Source organism: Polyodon spathula, chromosome 12 (genome assembly GCF_017654505.1).
Source record: "Polyodon spathula isolate WHYD16114869_AA chromosome 12, ASM1765450v1, whole genome shotgun sequence".
Classification (NCBI taxonomy): Eukaryota; Metazoa; Chordata; class Actinopteri; order Acipenseriformes; family Polyodontidae; genus Polyodon; species Polyodon spathula.
In genome coordinates, this window is record NC_054545.1 from 43,131,403 (window position 1) to 43,152,347 (window position 20,945).

The following is a 20,945-nucleotide window of genomic DNA, read 5'->3' on the forward strand; positions in this document are numbered from 1 at the left end:
ACTCCACGCGTCAGCGTCACGCCGTGTCTGTGTTGGACGCACGTTGCATTTTAATTGCACTCCACAGATGAGGGCACTGGGAAGCAACGCTTGTCTCTTCATTATTTAATGCAGCTAGAAACTGTACACAAGGTTTTGCTGACTGTCACTGACTCCCTGTGGAAAGTCTGATCAGAGGAGACATTCGTCAAAGTCAAGCTTACAATGTTGGTGCATGTCATCCCAGGCTGAAATAAACCAATTCACAATGGTCTGTGTTCCAAGGGGGTTAAAGGTCAGTAGCTGTTGTAGGGGATAGTCCTAGGGGGAGGGAGAGGTCAAAGGGTAATAAACTCTAACAGCTGTGTAGAACAGACCGTTCACATCTCGTCTGTGTTTTGAAGTGTTGGAGGCCTCCCTTTAATGAAGAGTCTAGAGCTGTGATGAAAGGTTTAGCATCACTTAAGCCCCCTTCACACTGGCTCTCCTGCTCGGGTCTAGACCTGGGTTCTGGCTACCCGGGTCACAATCCAGGGTGAAGAGATTTCATTCCTTTATCCTGCCAGAGCGCATGCCACTCAGTCCAGACAGAGCCAGGCTGATCCCTAGACCCTTTGCATGAGCAGCACCGCAGAATACAGTCTGTGTTTCTCCAGATCTGTACAGAGCTGCAGAGCTGAGTGACTGACAGGGGAGGGGAGAGCAATGCTAATGAAACCATTAAAACAGAAATACAATGCATAGCAAACCACCGAGCTAAGAAAACCAAGAGAGAGCGGAGTGTGAGAGTTTGTGAGAGAGAGAGAGTGTGTGAGAAAGAGTGTGAGAGTGTGTCTTGGTGTGTGAGAGAGTGTGTGTGTCTCAGTGTGTGTGAGAGTGTGTCTCGGTGTGTGAGAGAGTGTGTGTGAGGGAGTGTATGTGTGTGTCTCACTGTGGAAATAGTGTGTTAGAGTATGTGTGTGTCTCAGTGTGTCTCGTGAGAGTGTCTGTGACACTCAGTGTGTCTCTTGTGTGTGTCTCAGTGTGACTCATGAGTGTCTGTGACAGTGTGTCTCGTCTCAGTGTGACTCATGAGTGTCTGTGACAGTGTGTCTCGTGAGAGTGTCTGTGACAGTGTGTCTCGTGTGTGTGTCTCAGTTTGTCTCGTGAGTGTCTGTGACAGTGTGTCTCGTGAGTGTGTGTGTCTCGTGAGAGTGTCTGTGACACTGTGTCTCATGAGTGTGTGTCTCGTGTGTATGTGTCTCAGTGTGTCTCGTGAGTGTGTGTCTCAGTTTGTCTCGTGTGTGTGTCTCAGTGTGTGTCTCAGTTTGTCTTGTGAGTGTCTGTGACACTCAGTGTGTCTCGTGAGTGTGTGTGTCTCGTGAGAGTGTCTGTGACACTCTGTGTCTCGTAAGTGTGTGTGTCTGTGTGTCTCGTGAGTGTGTGTGTCTGTGTGTCTCAGTGTGTCTCGTGAGTGTGTGTGGGAGCACTCTCACACACAAGACACACACACACAGTCGTGTGAGTGGGTGTTCAGTGGTCTCACAGAGCACACACACAGTGTGTCACAGAGCACTCACACACACAGTGTACTCAGAGTGTGTGTGTTCAGTGAGTCACACAGAACACTAGTGTCACACACACACAGTAGAGTGTTGTCTCAGAGTGTGTGTGTCTCAGTGTGTCTGTGTGTGTGTGTGTCTCAGTGTGTCTGTGTGTGTGTGTCTGTGTGGTTGTGTGTGTGGGCTCGTGAGCACTCACACACACACCAGAGCACTCACCACCCCCACACAGACTACACCGGCCTTAGGAGAGCACTGTGTGTGTGTGTGTGTGTGTCTCGTGAGTGTGTGTGTTTGTCTCAGTGTACAGAGTCACAAACCAGACACACTAGAGTCACAGTGACGCACCACACACACAGAGTGTGTACTCAGAGTGTACAGGAGCACTCACACACAGACACACAGAGTCCACACAGAGTGTGTTCAGTGGCACACAGAGTCACACAGAGCACACACACAGAGTCACACCAGAGCACCACACAGAGCACTCACACAGAGTCAGTGTGTCTCACACACACAGACAACACAGAGTAACAAGTGCACCAGACACACAGAGTCACACACAGAGCACTCACACACACAGACACGTCACAGAGTCATCACACAACCAGAGCACTCACACACACAGCACAGGTAGCATGTTCACACTGGATGAGGCTGTGTGTCTAGTGTCTTAGTGTGTCTCAAGAGCAACTGTGTGTGTGTGTCTCGTGAGTGTGTGTGTGTCTCGTGAGTGTGTGTGTCTGTGTGTCTCAGTGTGTCTCGTGAGTGTGTGTCTCAGTGTGTGTCTCAGTGTGTCTGTGTGTCTCAGTGTGTCTCGTGAGTGTGTGTGTGTCTCGTGAGTGTGTGTGTGTGTCTCAGTGTGTCTCGTGAGTGTGTGTCTCAGTGTGTCTGTGTGTGTGTGTCTCAGTGTGTCTCGTGTGTGTGTCTGTGTGTCTCAGTGTGTCAGTGTGTGTGTCTGTGTGTCTCAGTGTGTCTCAGTGTGTGTGTGTGTCTCATGAGTGTGTGTGTCTGTGTGTCTCAGTGTGTCAGTGTGTGTTCAGTGTGTGTGTGTGTCTCAGTGTGTCTCGTGAGTGTGTGTGTGTCTCGTGAGTGTGTGTGTCTGTGTGTCTCAGTGTGTCTCGTGAGTGTGTGTGTGTGTGTGTCTCAGTGTGTCTCGTGAGTGTGTGTGTGTGTCGTGAGTGTGTCTCAGTGTGTGTCTCAGTGTATCAGTGTGTGTGTCTCAGTGTGTCTCAGTGAGTGTGTGTGTCTGTGTGTCTCAGTGTGTCTCGTGAGTGTGTGTGCTACAATGCAATTGAATCCCTATTTAACCCTTGTTTTCCCTTGAATTTCAGTGCATGCACAAGCCTTAGTAAGAATGGAGGCAGGTGTTAATTTTCATCACCTTTGTGTGCAACGTGCAAGAAAACGGCCCTACAGTATTCAGACACTCGGAAAGAATGCGTTTCTAATCTAACATTTCATTTAAAAACAATACCGGCCTGTTCTGTTCAGTTTGTTCTGCTATGCAACTCAACATTCCTGTGTCGATACACAGATCGCTCGGTAGGGGGCAGCAGCGAGTTTACTACAGTAAATGACATACTGTACTGAGAGAGAGAGGGAGAGAGGGAGAGAGAGAGAGGGAGGGAGAGGGAGGGAGGGAGAGGGAGGGAGGAGAGAGAGAGAGAGAGAGAGAGAGAGAGGAGAGAGAGAGAGAGGGAGGGAGAGGGAGGGAGAGAGGGAGAGAGAGAGAGAGAAAGAGAGAGAGGGAGGGAGGAGAGAGAGGGGAGGAGAGAGAGAGAGAGAGAGAGAGAGAGAGAGAGAGAGAGAGAGGGAGAGAGGGAGGGAGAGAGAGGGGGAGAGAGAGAGAGAAAGAGACGGAGGGAGAGAGAGAGAGAGGAAAGGAGAGAGAGAGGAGAGAGAGAGAGAGAGGGAGAGAGAGAGAGAGAGAGAGAGAGAGGGAGGGAGGGAGGGGGGAGGGAGAGAGAGAGAGAGAGAGAGAGAGAGAGAGAGAGAGGGGAGAGAGGGAGGGAGGGAGGGAGAGAGGGAGGAGCGCCTCTGTAATATTTCAATTGAAATCATTCCCCGTTCCGACAAACAAGCGGACGCGATTTTTTTTTTCATTTTGAGAAAAAAAAAAAAAAAAAAAAACTTCTACTTCACTTATACGCGAGGAAGCAGACTAAGAAGAGAGGGGCGTATCTTAAAAAAAACAACGAGCTGTCGGGCTGCTTTGAAGGGGAAAAAACATATAATATCATTATAATATTATTATTAGTGACTGATCTGACAGCGAAAGACACAGGGGGAAACTTCGCTCAGCTGCGGTTCAATCGACAGTACTTTCATCTCTCTGCAAATATATTAAAAAGGCGACGGCAGCGAGAATACGGCAAACCGCGTAAGTTTATTATTCTTAATACAAGAATAACTGTAACATTAAAATAAAAACACATGCATTTTATCGGTCGTAATAATAAGTAGGGTTTGCAAAACTGGCGCGTCACAAGATACTACGTGGGTTTTGTCAAAAAAAAAAAAACTATGTGTTTGTCGACAGGCTTGAGAAGCTAATAATGTTCCAGTCATTTCTGGAGCAGTGTTTTGAAGTTGTGTTGCCTGTATTTTGTAAATATTGATTTGCACACTTGTTTTTAACGCGCTGTGAGAAACTGTATATCGAGCGAGGACGGCGCTGCGTGTGTGTGCGCTTGTGGTTTTATGGTTTTGTGTTTGAATGAAGCGATTGGTTTGAAATATCGTGGCATTTACATATTTAACAGCCACTTTGGTTGGCAAAACCCCGCAAATTAATTGTGATTAGGGGAGAAAGCTGATTGTAAAGACTGGGTGGGCAAGTCTCAATTATAATATATATAATAATTTAGCGCATAATAATAATAAGTAATTCGCATATGTAGATGTATTATTGCCACAAATAAGCGTACATTAGGCCTACAAATCGTTTTTTTTTAATAGATGGAAACGAAAAATTCTAAAACTTTTAGCAGACTTTAAAATAATTTTATTATTATTATTAAGTGTTATTATTATTATTATTATTATTATTATTATTATTATTATTATTATTACCACAGTAACCCATACGGCCCCTGGCTCCAGTAAGCATTTTATTTCTTTTTTTCGCTGTTGATTGAAGTTAGTTGCGGGTTAAATTAGGTAACCCACGTCTGAGACGGCGGGGTTAGTTTGAAATATTGATCGAGACTGTCACAAGCCTTTCCCATCTCACGCACCCGTAATCCGTGGCATTCACGTATGCATGTTTGTGTTGTTGTTGGGGCTGTAGTTCTGTATACATTATAACATAAACTATGAAAATAACGTGGTAGTATTATTATTATCACGCGTGTAAAACATAGTATCTCCAATTACAGATGTTTCCATTGCTTCCCTATGCTTTACCATACCTCTGTGCTTTACAGTGCTTCCCTATGCTTTACCAGACCTCTCTGTGCTTTACAATGCTTCCCTATGCTTTACCATACCTCTCTGTGCTTTACAATGCTTCCCTATGCTTTACCATACCTCTCTGTGCTTTACAATGCTTGCCTATGCTTTACCAGTCCTCTCTGTGCTTTACAATGCTTCCCTATGCTTTACCATACCTCTGTGCTTTACAATGCTTCCCTATGCTTTACCAGACCTCTCTGTGCTTTACAATGCTTCCCTATGCTTTACCGTAACTCTCTGTGCTTTACAATGCTTGCCTATGCTTTACCATACCTCTCTGTGCTTTACAATGCTTGCCTATGCTTTACCATACCTCTCTGTGCTTTACAAGGCTTTCATTGTGCTTTCTCACACTTTGCTATGCAATTACTAATGTTTATAATGGACCTTTGACCGCACGTATTGCCCTGCTAAGCAGTGTGTACAGCTTGAACAGTTCGCTGGTGTTTTCTGTTTATGGCTCCTGTTTCATGATGCTTTGATGAGCCGGCTTCTCTTTGTTATGCTGCTCGGAGTTGCCTCAGGCAGGTAAAGTACATCATTACACAGAACCTGTTTAACCAGGTGTGCTGCGGGGCTGTCCAACACACAGCAGCGTAACACAGCACAGAGAGGACTGGTAAAGCATAGGGAAGCATTGTAAAGCACAGAGAGGACTGGTAAAGCATAGGGAAGCATTGTAAAGCACAGAGAGGACTGGTAAAGCATAGGGAAGCATTGTAAAGCACAGAGAGGACTGGTAAAGCATAGGGAATCATTGTAAAGCACAGAGAGGTCTGGTAAAACATAGAGAAGCATTGTAAAGCACAGAGAGGTCTGGTAAAGCATAGGGAAGCATTGTAAAGCACAGAGAGGTCTGGTAAAGCATAGGGAAGCATTGTAAAGCACAGAGAGGACTGGTAAAGCATAGGGAAGCATTGTAAAGCACAGAGAGGACTGGTAAAGCATAGGGAAGCATTGTAAAGCACAGAGAGGTCTGGTAAAGCATAGGGAAGCATTGTAAAGCACAGAGAGGTCTGGTAAAGCATAGGGAAGCATTGTAAAGCACAGAGAGGTCTGGTAAAGCATAGGGAAGCATTGTAAAGCACAGAGAGGTCTGGTAAAGCATAGGGAAGCATTGTAAAGCACAGAGAGGTCTGGTAAAGCATAGGGAAGCATTGTAAAGCACAGAGAGGACTGGTAAAGCATAGGGAAGCATTGTAAAGCACAGAGAGGTCTGGTAAAACATAGAGAAGCATTGTAAAGCACAGAGAGGTCTGGTAAAGCATAGGGAAGCATGGTAAAGCACAGAGAGGTCTGGTAAAGCATAGGGAAGCATGGTAAAGCACAGAGAGTTATGGTAAAGCATAGGGAAGCATTGTAAAGCACAGAGAGGTCTGGTAAAGCATATTAATAAATATGGCAAACCAGGGTAAACTAACCCTTATAAAAGCTTCCCACAGTAAAAGCACAGCGAAGTGTAATAAAGCACAGTGACAGCATAGTGACGCACATTACTATTATAATTGTTATTATTATTAGTAGTAGTATTATTGCGTGCACGGTTTCATGTTTTCAGAGCCTCTTCAGTTCAACGTGGGTTGTCTCTCTATGAACTTGACCTGGAAGTGACCCAGCTGTAGCCATGAGGGGCGGAGGTAGTGTGGGGTCAGCAGAGGTCACAGTGACGATGCACTGTGGGCATTCCCACTGGGGGCACTCCCTCTCCCTCCTCCTCCTCCCTCTACACACACACAGCACTGAAATGCACACTCCCTCCTTTAATTACACTGTCATCAAACTAACAGGAGAAAGTTGTGTGCTGCTGTTTAGCGTGACGTGTGACACTGCTGGGAATGCTTGTACAGCAGGACCTGTCTGACCCAACTGCAGTGTGTCACCCCCCAACCTGCCTGTCAATACACTCTACAGAGCAGCTCCCAGCCCCCAGCTCTCTGTCTCAAAAGACACCTGCTCATAATCTGAGTAAGAAGGCTCCGAGGGCTGGGATCAAGGTGTCTAAGGAGGCAACTTGGAGAGCTCTGCTGGGCGTTGCACACCTCGTGTGTTTTTGATTTTCCCAGAGAGAGACAGACAGACACACAGAGCGTTAGACAGACACACAGAGACAGAGCGAGAGACACAGACAAGCTGCACAGGGTTTCTGAAGCTGTGCTTATGTCTCTGTGCACATCGATGCTGGGATACAGCTAGATAACCTGTCCATAATGCAGCTGTGCTGCTGGACTTGGTATTGATGTTCCAGGTCTTAAAATAATCTGTTGCTGGTTTGTTTATTCAGCATGCTGGTCTCTTATCAGGAGGTGCGTTCGGCAGCAGCACATGAAGGCGCTCCGATCACTGTGTGATGCAACGCGCTGTGGTTTTTACCCTTGATCTGTACTCTGATTATTCCGAATTTCCTCATAGTAATAGTAGTAGTTTCACCCATGCCAGGGTTTTATTATGAGCTTGATTAGCCCCATTCTATCAGCAACAAGCTCAGGTGAGTCTGGTTAAACTCACAGTGAAACCAGGAAGAATGGATCTAACTGCTATGCAATGGGAGTTCCATCCCCAGGTGTGTGTGTCTATCACAGTGTGTGTAGGAGGAGGGAGAGTGTCATTAGCTTGTCAGGGCTGGATTAGAAGCTGGATTTGCGGTTTTCTAAATCAGTAACACAGGATAAGCCGTCGAGTGATTGTTCAGGGTTGTGGACGGGGTTTGGGCCAGGGTCAGGGTTGTGGTTAGGGTCAGGGTTACGATACAGTGTTATAGACACAGCCCTGAGACCTGATCTCCCTGGACTGTGACCAGGGCAAGATTGGAACAAACTGCCTTCTATACCCTTACAAACTACACTATGGTATTTTTGCAATTATCTCTGCATGCTTTTCCCCTGTAGTTCTACTGCATTTACCACAGTTTACTCTAGTTTGGGGGGTAAACCGTGTAGCCCTCAAGAGTGAAGGGCATCCATCCGTCCAACTGTCCATTGACAGCATTAATCTGCGCTGCTGCACACAGAGAAGAGGCAGGTAAAAATACGGAGCGATTATGAGAGCTCGGGAGCAGCCGGCCGTAATTACAAACCAAGGAACTGAAACAAATCCCTGGGCTACATAAACTGAGCAGGCAGATTCATCCCTTGTATTCAGCCACAGTGAAAGAATAGCACAGCGCAGTAAAGCACGGTGAAAGCATCATAAAGCACAGGCAAGCATAAAGCACAGAGAGGTTTGGTAAAGCATATTAAAAAAAACTAACCATGACAAACTAACCATTATAAAGAAGTCCCACAATAAAAGCACAGCGCAGTCTAATAATGCACAATGACAGCATGCTAAAGCTTAGGGAAGCATTGTAAAGCACAGAGAGGTCTGGTAAAGCATAGGGAAGCATTGTAAAGCACAGAGAGGTCTGGTAAAGCATAGGGAAGCATTGTAAAGCACAGAGAGGTCTGGTAAAGCATAGGGAAGCATTGTAAAGCACAGAGAGGTCTGGTAAAGCATAGGGAAGCATTGTAAAGCACAGAGAGGTCTGGTAAAGCATAGGGAAGCATTGTAAAGCACAGAGAGGTCTGGTAAAGCATAGGGAAGCATTGTAAAGCACAGAGAGGTCTGGTAAAGCATTGTAAAGCACAGAGAGGGATGGTAAAGCATAGGGAAGCATGGTAAAGCACAGAGAGGTCTGGTAAAGCATAGGGAAGCATTGTAAAGCACAGAGAGGTCTGGTAAAGCATAGGGAAGCATTGTAAAGCACAGAGAGGGATGGTAAAGCATAGGGAAGCATTGTAAAGCACAGAGAGGTCTGGTAAAGCATAGGGAAGCATTGTAAAGCACAGAGAGGTCTGGTAAAGCATTGTAAAGCACAGAGAGGGATGGTAAAGCATAGGGAAGCATGGTAAAGCACAGAGAGGTCTGGTAAAGCATTGTAAAGCACAGAGAGGTCTGGTAAAGCATAGGGAAGCATTGTAAAGCACAGAGAGGTCTGGTAAAGCATAGGGAAGCATTGTAAAGCACAGAGAGGTCTGGTAAAGCATAGGGAAGCATTGTAAAGCACAGAGGGATGGTGAAGAATATTGATAACAATGGCAAGCCAGGATAAAGTATGGTAAACGCAGAGGAGAGCCAGGGGGAAATCATTAGGAACTTCCTAAATGTTTAAACTTGAATTATGTAACCAGTAACATCATAATAAGCGCACCATTATTGTTTTATAAATTACTGCAAGCAGTTACTGTGTGTGTCCTTGTCTGTGTCTGTGTGTGTGTTGAGTAGATGACAGGTTGTGTGTGTTTGTGTGTGTATATGTGTCCTTGTCTGTGTCTGTGTGTGTGTTGAGTAGATGATGGGTTGTGTGTGTTTGTGTGTTTGTGTGTGTATATGTGTCCTTGTCTGTGTCTGTGTGTGTGTTGAGTAGATGATGGGTTGTGTGTTTGTGTGTTTGTGTGTGTATATGTGTCCTTGTCTGTGTCTGTGTGTGTGTTGAGTAGATGATGGGTTGTGTGTGTTTGTGTGTTGTGTGTTTGTGTGTGTGTATGTCCTTGTCTGTGTCTGTGTGTGTGTGTTGAGTAGTGGGTTGTGTGTGTTTGTGTGTTTGTGTGTGTATATGTGTCCTTGTCTGTGTCTTGTGTGTGTGTTGAGTAGATGATGGGTTGTGTGTTTGTGTGCATGCATTTGTGTCCTTGTATCTCTGTGTGTGTGTATATATGTCCTTGTCTGTGTCTGTGTGTGTGTTGAGTAGATGACAGGTTGTGTGTGTTTGTGTGTGTATATGTGTCCTTGTCTGTGTCTTGTGTGTGTGTGTTGAGTAGATGATGGGTTGTGTGTGTTTATATACCAGTGGTGCGTTAGACGCCACGGCAGGGGGGGATTAATCCTTTCAGAGTTGTTTCAGGCTCTGTTCCCTCTCTCCTTCTCAGAACAGCAGGATAACAAAATGAAACTCTAATCTGTCCTGAAATAATCCCTCATTCTGGAAGGAAAGTTACTTCCCTCGGGGGGGTGCAATGGGTTTGAGTAGCTCAGTGGTTAGAGTGCTGGGCTGCAGTGTGGAAGGCAGTGGGTTTGAGTAGCTCAGTGGTTAGAGCGCTCGATTGCAGTGTGGAAGGCAGTGGGTTTGAGTAGCTCAGTGGTTAGAGCGCTCGATTGCAGTGTGGAAGGCAGTGGGTTTGAGTAGCTCAGTGGTTAGAGATCTCGATTGCAGTGTGGAAGGCAGTGGGTTTGAGTAGCTCAGTGGTTAGAGTGCTGGGCTGCAGTGTGGAAGGCAGTTGGTTTGAGTAGCTCAGTGGTTAGAGTGCTGGGCTGCAGTGTGGAAGGCAGTGGGTTTGAGTAGCTCAGTGGTTAGAGAAAGCGCTGGGCTGCAGTGTGGAAGGCAGTGGGTTTGAGTAGCTCAGTGGTTAGAGAGCTCGATTGCAGTGTGGAAGGCAGTGGGTTTGAGTAGCTCAGTGGTTAGAGTGCTGGGCTGCAGTGTGGAAGGCAGTTGGTTTGAGTAGCTCAGTGGTTAGAGTGCTGGGCTGCAGTGTGGAAGGCAGTGGGTTTGAGTAGCTCAGTGGTTAGAGCGCTGGGCTGCAGTGTGGAAGGCAGTGGGTTTGAGTAGCTCAGTGGTTAGAGTGCTGGGCTGCAGTGTGGAAGGCAGTGGGTTTGAGTAGCTCAGTGGTTAGAGCGCTGGGCTGCAGTGTGGAAGGCAGTGGGTTTGAGTAGCTCAGTGGTTAGAGCGCTCGATTGCAGTGTGGAAGGCAGTGGGTTTGAGTAGCTCAGTGGTTAGAGTGCTCGGGCTGCAGTGTGGAAGGCAGTGGGTTTGAGTAGCTCAGTGGTTAGAGTGCTGGGCTGCAGTGTGGAAGGCAGTGGGTTTGAGTAGCTCAGTGGTTAGAGCGCTCGATTGCAGTGTGGAAGGCAGTGGGTTTGAGTAGCTCAGTGGTTAGAGAAAGCTGGGCTGCAGTGTGGAAGGCAGTGGGTTTGAGTAGCTCAGTGGTTAGAGTGCTGGGCTGCAGTGTGGAAGGCAGTGGGTTTGAGTAGCTCAGTGGTTAGAGTGCTGGGCTGCAGTGTGGAAGGCAGTGGGTTTGTGTAGCTCAGTGGTTAGAGCGCTCGATTGCAGTGTGGAAGGCAGTGGGTTTGAGTAGCTCAGTGGTTAGAGTGCTGGGCTGCAGTGTGGAAGGCAGTGGGTTTGAGTAGCTCAGTGGTTAGAGTGCTGGGCTGCAGTGTGGAAGGCAGTGGGTTTGAGTAGCTCAGTGGTTAGAGTGCTGGGCTGCAGTGTGGAAGGCAGTTGGTTTGAGTAGCTCAGTGGTTAGAGTGCTGGGCTGCAGTGTGGAAGGCAGTGGGTTTGAGTAGCTCAGTGGTTAGAGATCTCGATTGCAGTGTGGAAGGCAGTGGGTTTATGTAGCTCAGTGGTTAGAGTGCTGGGCTGCAGTGTGGAAGGCAGTGTGTTTGAGTAGCTCAGTGGTTAGAGTGCTGGGCTGCAGTGTGGAAGGCAGTGGGTTTGAGTAGCTCAGTGGTTAGAGTGCTGGGCTGCAGTGTGGAAGGCAGTGGGTTTGAGTAGCTCAGTGGTTAGAGTGCTGGGCTGCAGTGTGGAAGGCAGTGGGTTTGAGTAGCTCAGTGGTTAGAGTGCTGGGCTGCAGTGTGGAAGGCAGTGGGTTTGAGTAGCTCAGTGGTTAGAGTGCTGGGCTGCAGTGTGGAAGGCAGTGGGTTTGAGTAGCTCAGTGGTTAGAGTGCTGGGCTGCAGTGTGGAAGGCAGTGGGTTTGAGTAGCTCAGTGGTTAGAGTGCTGGGCTGCAGTGTGGAAGGCAGTGGGTTTGAGTAGCTCAGTGGTTAGAGTGCTGGGCTGCAGTGTGGAAGGCAGTGGGTTTGAGTAGCTCAGTGGTTAGAGCGCTGGGCTGCAGTGTGGAAGGCAGTGGGTTTGAGTAGCTCAGTGGTTAGAGCGCTCGATTGCAGTGTGGAAGGCAGTGGGTTTGAGTAGCTCAGTGGTTAGAGCGCTCGATTGCAGTGTGGAAGGCAGTGGGTTTGAGTAGCTCAGTGGTTAGAGATGCTGGGCTGCAGTGTGGAAGGCAGTGGGTTTGAGTAGCTCAGTGGTTAGAGTGCTCGGCTGCAGTGTGGAAGGCAGTGGGTTTGAGTAGCTCAGTGGTTAGAGCGCTGGGCTGCAGTGTGGAAGGCAGTGGGTTTGAGTAGCTCAGTGGTTAGAGAATGCTGGGCTGCAGTGTGGAAGGCAGTGGGTTTGAGTAGCTCAGTGGTTAGAGAGCGCTGGGCTGCAGTGTGGAAGGCAGTGGGTTTGAGTAGCTCAGTGGTTAGAGTGCTGGGCTGCAGTGTGGAAGGCAGTGGGTTTGAGTAGCTCAGTGGTTAGAGTGCTGGATTGCAGTGTGGAAGGCAGTGGGTTTGAGTAGCTCAGTGGTTAGAGTGCTGGGTTGCAGTGTGGAAGGCAGTGGGTTTGAGTAGCTCAGTGGTTAGAGTGCTGGGCTGCAGTGTGGAAGGCAGTGGGTTTGAGTAGCTCAGTGGTTAGAGCGCTGGGCTGCAGTGTGGAAGGCAGTGGGTTTGAGTAGCTCAGTGGTTAGAGTGCTGGGCTGCAGTGTGGAAGGCAGTGGGTTTGAGTAGCTCAGTGGTTAGAGCGCTCGATTGCAGTGTGGAAGGCAGTGGGTTTGAGTAGCTCAGTGGTTAGAGATCTCGATTGCAGTGTGGAAGGCAGTGGGTTTGTGTAGCTCAGTGGTTAGAGTGCTGGGCTGCAGTGTGGAAGGCAGTGGGTTTGAGTAGCTCAGTGGTTAGAGTGCTGGGCTGCAGTGTGGAAGGCAGTGGGTTTGAGTAGCTCAGTGGTTAGAGTGCTGGGCTGCAGTGTGGAAGGCAGTGGGTTTGAGTAGCTCAGTGGTTAGAGTGCTGTGTTGCAGTGTGGAAGGCAGTGGGTTTATGTAGCTCAGTGGTTAGAGTGCTGGGCTGCAGTGTGGAAGGCAGTGGGTTTGAGTAGCTCAGTGGTTAGAGTGCTGGGTTGCAGTGTGGAAGGCAGTGGGTTTGAGTAGCTCAGTGGTTAGAGTGCTGGGCTGCAGTGTGGAAGGCAGTGGGTTTGAGTAGCTCAGTGGTTAGAGCGCTGGGCTGCAGTGTGGAAGGCAGTGGGTTTGAGTAGCTCAGTGGTTAGAGTGCTGGGCTGCAGTGTGGAAGGCAGTGGGTTTGAGTAGCTCAGTGGTTAGAGTGCTGGGCTGCAGTGTGGAAGGCAGTGGGTTTGAGTAGCTCAGTGGTTAGAGTGCTGGGCTGCAGTGTGGAAGGCAGTGGGTTTGAGTAGCTCAGTGGTTAGAGATCTCGATTGCAGTGTGGAAGGCAGTGGGTTTATGTAGCTCAGTGGTTAGAGCGCTGGGCTGCAGTGTGGAAGGCAGTGGGTTTGAGTAGCTCAGTGGTTAGAGAAAAAGTTGGTTTGAGTAGCTGGGCTGCAGTGTGGAAGGCAGTGGGTTTGAGTAGCTCAGTGGTTAGAGTGGGGCTGCAGTGTGGAAGGCAGTGGGTTTATGTAGCTCAGTGGTTAGAGTGCTGGACTGCAGTGTGGAAGGCAGTGGGTTTATGTAGCTCAGTGGTTAGAGCGCTGGGCTGCAGTGTGGAAGGCAGTGGGTTTGAGTAGCTCAGTGGTTAGTGCTGGGCTGCAGTGTGGAAGGCAGTGGGTTTGAGTAGCTCAGTGGTTAGAGATCTCGATTGCAGTGTGGAAGGCAGTGGGTTTATGTAGCTCAGTGGTTAGAGTGCTGGGCTGCAGTGGGATGACCGTGTGGTTAACGTGCTGGATTTGCTGTTCAGTGTGGAAGGAAGTGGGTTTGTGAGGTCAGCCTTTCACCACACACTCTTCTTTTTATCTGTTCCTCTATAACTCTCTGAAACCTTCCTGACATTACAACAGCAGCAGCAGTTTCAGATTGTGTAGAAAGAGAGAGGCACTGGGGCTCACTGCGATGGGCACTTATCGACCGCACAGCAATTTGTTTGTACATCGGCCCTGTCTAGGGGTTACTCGAGTGTCTTAATATCCTTTATTGTACCTCTATGTGCTTTACAATGCTTCCCTATGCTTTACCAGACCTCTTTTTGCTTTACAATAGCTGCCTGTGCTTTACCATGCTGTCACTGTGCTCTATTGCACTGTGCTGTATTGCACTGTGCTGTTACTGGGGGACGTTGTTCTAAGGGTGGATCTTTGTTGCCTAAAGAAAATAAAACAACCTTTCAACTTTCCTCTCCTGCTGTTGTAATTTCCAGCAAACAAAGAAAACACGAACCCAGCTCAGTCTTCCTGTCTGAGAGCTCAGTGATGCAACACTGGTTACGGGGTCTTTTCCCCTCCACCCCGTTGCCATGGGAACCAGTTAGACTGACAGACAGATGGGGGCACCTGCCACACGTGACAGATAAAGCACAGGAACTGAAACTTAAAAAAAAAAAAAAAGCACCTTTGCAAAACCTCCTGTAAACACAACAGCATTCTCTGGTATAGCAAACACTTTAGCACATTCTCTCTGCTCTAACCACTAGAGCCACACTGCCTCCCAGTCCTTCCTCAGCTGTAACCACTAGAGCCACACTGCCTCCCTCCCAGTCCCTCCTCAGCTCTAGCCACTAGAGCCACACTGCCTCCCTCCCAGTCCCTCCTCAGCTCTAACCACTAGAGCCACACTGCCTCCCTCTCAGCTCTAACCACTAGAGCCACACTGCCTCCCTCCCAGTCCCTCCTCAGCTCTAACCACTAGAGCCACACTGCCTCCCTCCCAGCCCCTCCTCAGCTCTAACCGGTAGAGCCACACTGCGTCCGTCCCTGACTCGCTCCCAGTCCCTCATCTTTAACCACTGGGCTGCAGTGCTTCATCCTTTCCCTCACCAGTGAAAGATACCTGGCTTTTTGTCTGGGGGATTTTTTGTATAGAATTTCCAGATGTGCTATGAAACAGAACATAGGGAGGGGTGAGAGAGGGGGAGGAGAGAGAAAGAGAGAGGGGAAGGAGGTGTTTTTTTCTTTCATTGTTCATTGCAAGGGTAAACTAACCCTTATAAAAGTTTCCCAACAGTAAAAGCACAGCACATTGTAATAGAGCACAGTGAAAGCATGGTAACACATTCGGGAAGCATGTAAAGCACAGCAGAGAATGGTAAAGCATGGGAAGCATAGGGAAGCATTGTAAAGCACAGAGAGAACTGGTAAAGCATGGGAAGCATTGTAAAGCACAGAGAGGTCTGGTAAAGCATAGGGAAGCATTGTAAAGCACAGAGAGGTCTGGTAAAGCATAGGGAAGCATTGTAAAGCACAGAGAGGTGGTAAAGCATAGGGAAGCATTGTAAAGCACAGAGAGGGATGGTAAAGCATAGGGAAGCATTGTAAAGCACAGAGAGGTCTGGTAAAGCACAGGGAAGCATTGTAAAGCACAGAGAGGTATGGTAAAGCATAGGGAAGCATTGTAAAGCACAGAGAGGTATGGTAAGGGATAATAAAAAATGAAAGTTTCCACAGTAAAAGCACACCACGGTAAATGCACAGTATAACCACATGAAAGCTGCAAAAATACCCTGCAGAAAACTACAGCAGTAAACATTTGTAACTGTGCTGAGTTGACGGCACTCTAGCGCGTTTGGCTGTGAGACGGTGACGTTGTTTTCCTGTGTGAAGTTCGCTGGCTCCTCTCCCTCCCTTCCTTTTTACATTTTTAGTTTGTTTGCTTGGAAGATATTTGGCCGGGGGTTCCAGACACTGTGTTCCTGTCAGGAATTTGGCAGGAGCTGGGATCCCCCAAAAGGCCTCAGCAAGCGAGGGAGGGAGAGAGAGAGCGAGTGAGCGAGCAAGGGAGGGAGGGAGGGAGGGGAGACGATTCATTTCTTGTAAACATAGCACTGCGCAACACCAGCGCACAGCTTTAAAAAGAGAGAACTCAGGGAATCTGTGCAGCGAGGAAGGGGTTAAATAATTCTCGGGGAAGCCCTGTTCCGCTCAGAGAGTGTCTTCGACTGGGTTTGATTACACCTCCCGTCACAGCTGCATTCCTCTCTCTCACGTCATGGTAAACTGCCAAATTAGCTCTGTGTTGCTGCAGAGAGAAACTTCTAACCTGGAGAGAGTTAGGCAACCACTGAGTTCTCTACACTAGACTGTATTGAATTAGCTGGCTCTCAGATCCCCAGTACAGCACTGAGTTCTCTACACTAGACTGTATTGAATTAGCTGGCTCTCAGATCCCCAGTACAGCACTGAGTTCTCTATACTAGACTGTATTGAATTAGCTGGCTCTCAGATCCCCAGTACAGCACTGAGTTCTCTACACTAGACTGTATTGAATTAGCTGCTCTCAGATCCCCAGTACAGCACTGAGTTCTCTATACTAGACTGTATTGAATTAGCTGCTCTCAGATCCCCAGTACAGCACTGAGTTCTCTACACTAGACTGTATTGAATTAGCTGGCTCTCAGATCCCCAGTACAGCACTGAGTTCTCTATACTAGACTGTATTGAATTAGCTGGCTCTCAGATCCCCAGTACAGCACTGAGTTCTCTATACTAGACTGTATTGAATTAGCTGGCTCTCAGATCCCCAGTACAGCACTGAGTTCTCTATACTAGACTGTATTGAATTAGCTGCTCTCAGATCCCCAGTACAGCACTGAGTTCTCTACACTAGACTGTATTGAATTAGCTGCTCTCAGATCCCCAGTACAGCACTGAGTTCTCTACACTAGACTGTATTGAATTAGCTGCTCTCAGATCCCCAGTACAGCACTGAGTTATCTACACTAGACTGTATTGAATTAGCTAGCAATCAGATCCCCAGTACAGCACTGAGTTCTCTACACTAGACTGTATTGAATTAGCTGCTCTCAGATCCCCAGTACAGCACTGAGTTCTCTATACTAGACTGTATTGAAGTAGCTAGCAATCAGATCCCCAGTACAGCACTGAGTTCTCTACACTAGACTGTATTGAATTAGCTAGCAATCAGATCCCCAGTACAGCACTGAGTTATCTACACTAGACTGTATTGAAGTAGCTAGCAATCAGATCCCCAGTACAGCACTGAGTTATCTACACTAGACTGTATTGAAGTAGCTAGCAATCAGATCCCCAGTACAGCACTGAGTTATCTACACTAGACTGTATTGAAGTAGCTAGCAATCAGATCCCCAGTACAGCACTGAGTTCTCTATACTAGACTGTATTGAATTAGCTAGCAGTCAGATCCCCAGTACAGCACTGAGTTCTCTATACTAGACTGTATTGAATTAGCTAGCTCTCAGATCCCCAGTACAGCACTGAGTTCTCTATACTAGACTGAATTAGCTAGCTGATCCCCAGTACAGCACTGAGTTCTCTATACTAGACTGTATTATCGATCCGTTCGTCTAGGGGTCCATGTTCGTGAATAAGAGGATATGATACTGACATTAACTCGTTCGTTCGTCAGTTTCTAGGGGTATGTCGTGACTCAAGTCTAATGTAGCTGCTCTCAGATCCCCAGTACAGCACTGAGTTCTCTATACTAGACTGTATTGAATTAGCTGCTCTCAGATCCCCAGTACAGCACTGAGTTCTCTATACTAGACTGTATTGAATTAGCTGCTCTCAGATCCCCAGTACAGCACTGAGTTCTCTATACTAGACTGTATTGAAGTAGCTAGCAATCAGATCCCCAGTACAGCACTGAGTTCTCTATACTAGACTGTATTGAAGTAGCTAGCAATCAGATCCCCAGTACAGCGCTGTTCTGTATGGCACACGTTGCTGTATTGATGCACTAAACTGCTGTTGCTCAGGTATTATTTTTGACTACAAGATAATGAGGCCAGGAACTCCGAGGTAAAAAAAAAAAGGAAAACATTCCCTTCCCTCCCTCAATCCTGTTTGCATGAGCGGCGGGTGGAGACTTGTTTCTGTTTCAAGCTGCCTGGAATGGAGGTCGTGTTTTTACTCCCGAGACAGAAACTGTAAAACTGCTCCCAGAAACCCTTATATAGGCAGGCAGGCAGATAAACATACATACGTGCAGGCAGACAGACAGGCAGACAGACAGACAAACATACATACGTGCAGGCAGACAGACAGACAGACATACATACGTGCAGGCAGACAGACAGACAGACAAACATATATACGTGCAGGCAGACAGACAGACAGACATACATACGTGCAGCCAGGCAGACTAGGGATATGCTTTTGATAAATTTTTATAAACATTTAAACTGTTTGCAATGTCAGTTTTTAATCCACACACACACACACTATATTACGTTCTGATCCAGACAGCCCTGGTTAGTATTTTCTAAGCAAATAAACCCTGAATAAGCAAATTCCGTTTTAAAATTCCAAAAACTTAACATGTGTGTATATATATATATATATATATATATATATATATATATAATATATATATATATATATATATATATATATATATATAATGTTTTTTTAAAAGAGAGACTTAACATCAACACTGCACAGCGCTAAAGCGAAAACGACTGCTTCCAATTGAATACGGTAATTACCAGGGATACAATAGCACAAGATTTTGAAATTTTAAAGAGCACTGTGACCGACATTAAAAGGCCTGCCTGAGAGATTTAACAGTTGCGGTGTGATTGTTGAGATGTTGCTGAGACAAGTACTCGAATCTAACGCCTCTCTCCGCTACATAATGTATTGTACAGAAACATCCCAAACATTGCACAAGTGCTGTTTTAAATGCCAAATTGACACTCAACAAAGTAATATATTAAGTAATTAATAGAATGTTTGCCTTCTTGTGCAGTTAATTTTATGTGGTAAAGTATTACTAAATAACGTAAAGAATTCAAATTCACGTATCCACACAGCTACACTGAATTGTAAAGAGAGATGGCAGGCCTGTTTGAACCGTGTCTCAGGTTCCTGCAGTAATTCTAACATACAAATCAACACTGTTCGGTCCAAAGGCCCACAGAACAATTTCAAGTGAAAAAGCCTTCCACTGTGGGAAGATTGGGGTCCAGGAGTCTGTGGTAATCGCAACTATGCCCCCCTTTGAAAGTTCTGTATGACCAGCTGCAACACGATTTTCTTTAAGTTTTAATAGCCTCGCTGTTATTGTTTTATGGGTCGGCACAGTCAGTACTGGGATAATACATCGATTTCAAAACTGCTGCGTTCACGATAACCAACAGCAGCTCCACCACAGCACGGAATGTTTTCATTTCAAACTGTTAAGCATTGAACTTGTGTTTTTGTGGTACAGCAATTTTGTTAATTATTTACATACCACGGTTTTCTCGTCCGGTTCCTCAAAATACTTCCAAACGTGGCTTCCTTTGTTAAGAGATGTCATTTTAAACATATGATATGCCCCCCCCCCCCCCCCCCCTCCCCCGGTCAAAACAGTAATTGTAGGACATCCTTTTAAGTCACCTGCACATGTGAGTGGAGGCAGTTACAGGCATGAACACACAGCGTGCGTCAATGAAGCGCAGGATCGACCGAGAGTAAAACCCGTCCCAGTGTCAATCTTTCTGTTGCACCAATTAGAAAAGCGATTTGGAGGCAAATGCCGAACCCCTTCCTTTTTATTATATCCGCCCCTTACTGTGGCACTAGAGCATTCTGATAGGCGCCAGACTGCTAGGGTTACCATATCACAGATCCTCAAAAAAGAGGACACTATCCAGGGGGGTTGCTGACTGGCGACCAATTTTTAATTTAACCTTTCCTTGTGCAAAATGAACACGAAAAAACTAAATTTATACTAAATGCTACTCAGAAAATGATGTAAAAAGAAGTATGATGGCCTCCATCAAACATACACAGAACTTTTTACAGTCAGGACTTTATTTATTGGCAATCAAAAAAAGTATTTGCAAGGTAACAATTCAACAGGTCAGATCTGTGCACTAAACATTCGCTTCATACTGTGCATCTTTTCGTGCCCATGCATATTTCTCTGCAGAGCGTGTCTTTCTCAGCAGTGGTTGAAGTAGCTCTAAAAGTCTTTGCAAGGTGTGTGCCTGAAGTTGTGCTGTATGAGCAGGATCCCTTTCAGAGACTCACTCATGTTGTTCCTTTCCTTTGCCCACTGGCTTTGCATCAGTGAAAAAAACTCGCTCTGCATTTGCACTGTGAGAGGGAACAGCACAGAACTGTGCAATGCAGTATGTAACAGTGCTGAATGACATTCAGTGTTTTTGGATCTGTTGAAATATTTGGCCTATTTTTGGAGTGCTAGCAAGTTCTTGAACTCTTCATCACTTTTACAACCTTCCACATTTCTTGAGATTGCAAGATTGCAAAGCACTTAACGAAACAACAAGAAATCCTTTTAAATGTGGAACTCACTGTAGCTCTGTGTTGTTTACATGATCGTCTGTGCCTTGCTGCAGTTTGATGTTCAATCAACATCTACGTATTTTAAGTGATGGAAACTGAAAATTTAAAAGTATTTTTAAATCCAGGTTTCTTAAATACCAATACAGTACCGGTAGCATTTTAATAGCAGACTGTATTTATCTTACATACAAGTATTTAAACCTTAGTGTTTCCAGAAATATATTTTAAGGGGAATTCGAGTGGTGTCCCGCCCCTTTGTGTTTTATGTTGTGTGTGGTGTGTTAATGTTGGTATTTATGTGTAAAATACACAGGATATAAATGTGGGTTATGAGCACGAATGTTATAAAGTGTCATTTGTATTTAGACACGCGGATAGCTCAACCCACGGCTCGTGCATGTTTAAGTGGGTATTGATATGTGCGCGCGGGAGTACACAGATTAGTTCACGTGCTGGGATTCAAGTGAATAATTAATCTGTAATTGAACCCCAGCACAATTGTATATATAGATGCACAAAGCACTCACTCAGGGTTGTGTGTTTGGGAAGTGGCGAACGGGTGAGATTTAAAATAAGAGAGCCCTTGCTACAGCGTGCTGGAAGTGCCAGCACGGTACTTGTTTGTTGGGTTCATTCACGTCCGTGTCTGCCTGTTTGGCCAACGCGCCTTTTATTTTCAGTGTTGTGTGTTTTGTTTAAATCTCTTGT

General features: G+C 46.5%; 1 protein-coding gene across 2 annotated transcripts in view; it reads left to right on the forward strand.

The window, feature by feature from the left end:
- The first annotated feature begins 3,537 nt into the window (after positions 1 to 3,537).
- Positions 3,538 to 20,945, forward strand: part of LOC121324389 (thyroid hormone receptor alpha) — a 50,209-nt gene continuing 32,801 nt past the window's right edge. For both annotated transcript variants that reach the window (XM_041266170.1, XM_041266171.1), the window contains exon 1: positions 3,538 to 3,903. The gene's annotated coding sequence lies outside the window, so the exon portion shown is untranslated. The remainder of the gene's footprint in view (positions 3,904 to 20,945) is intronic.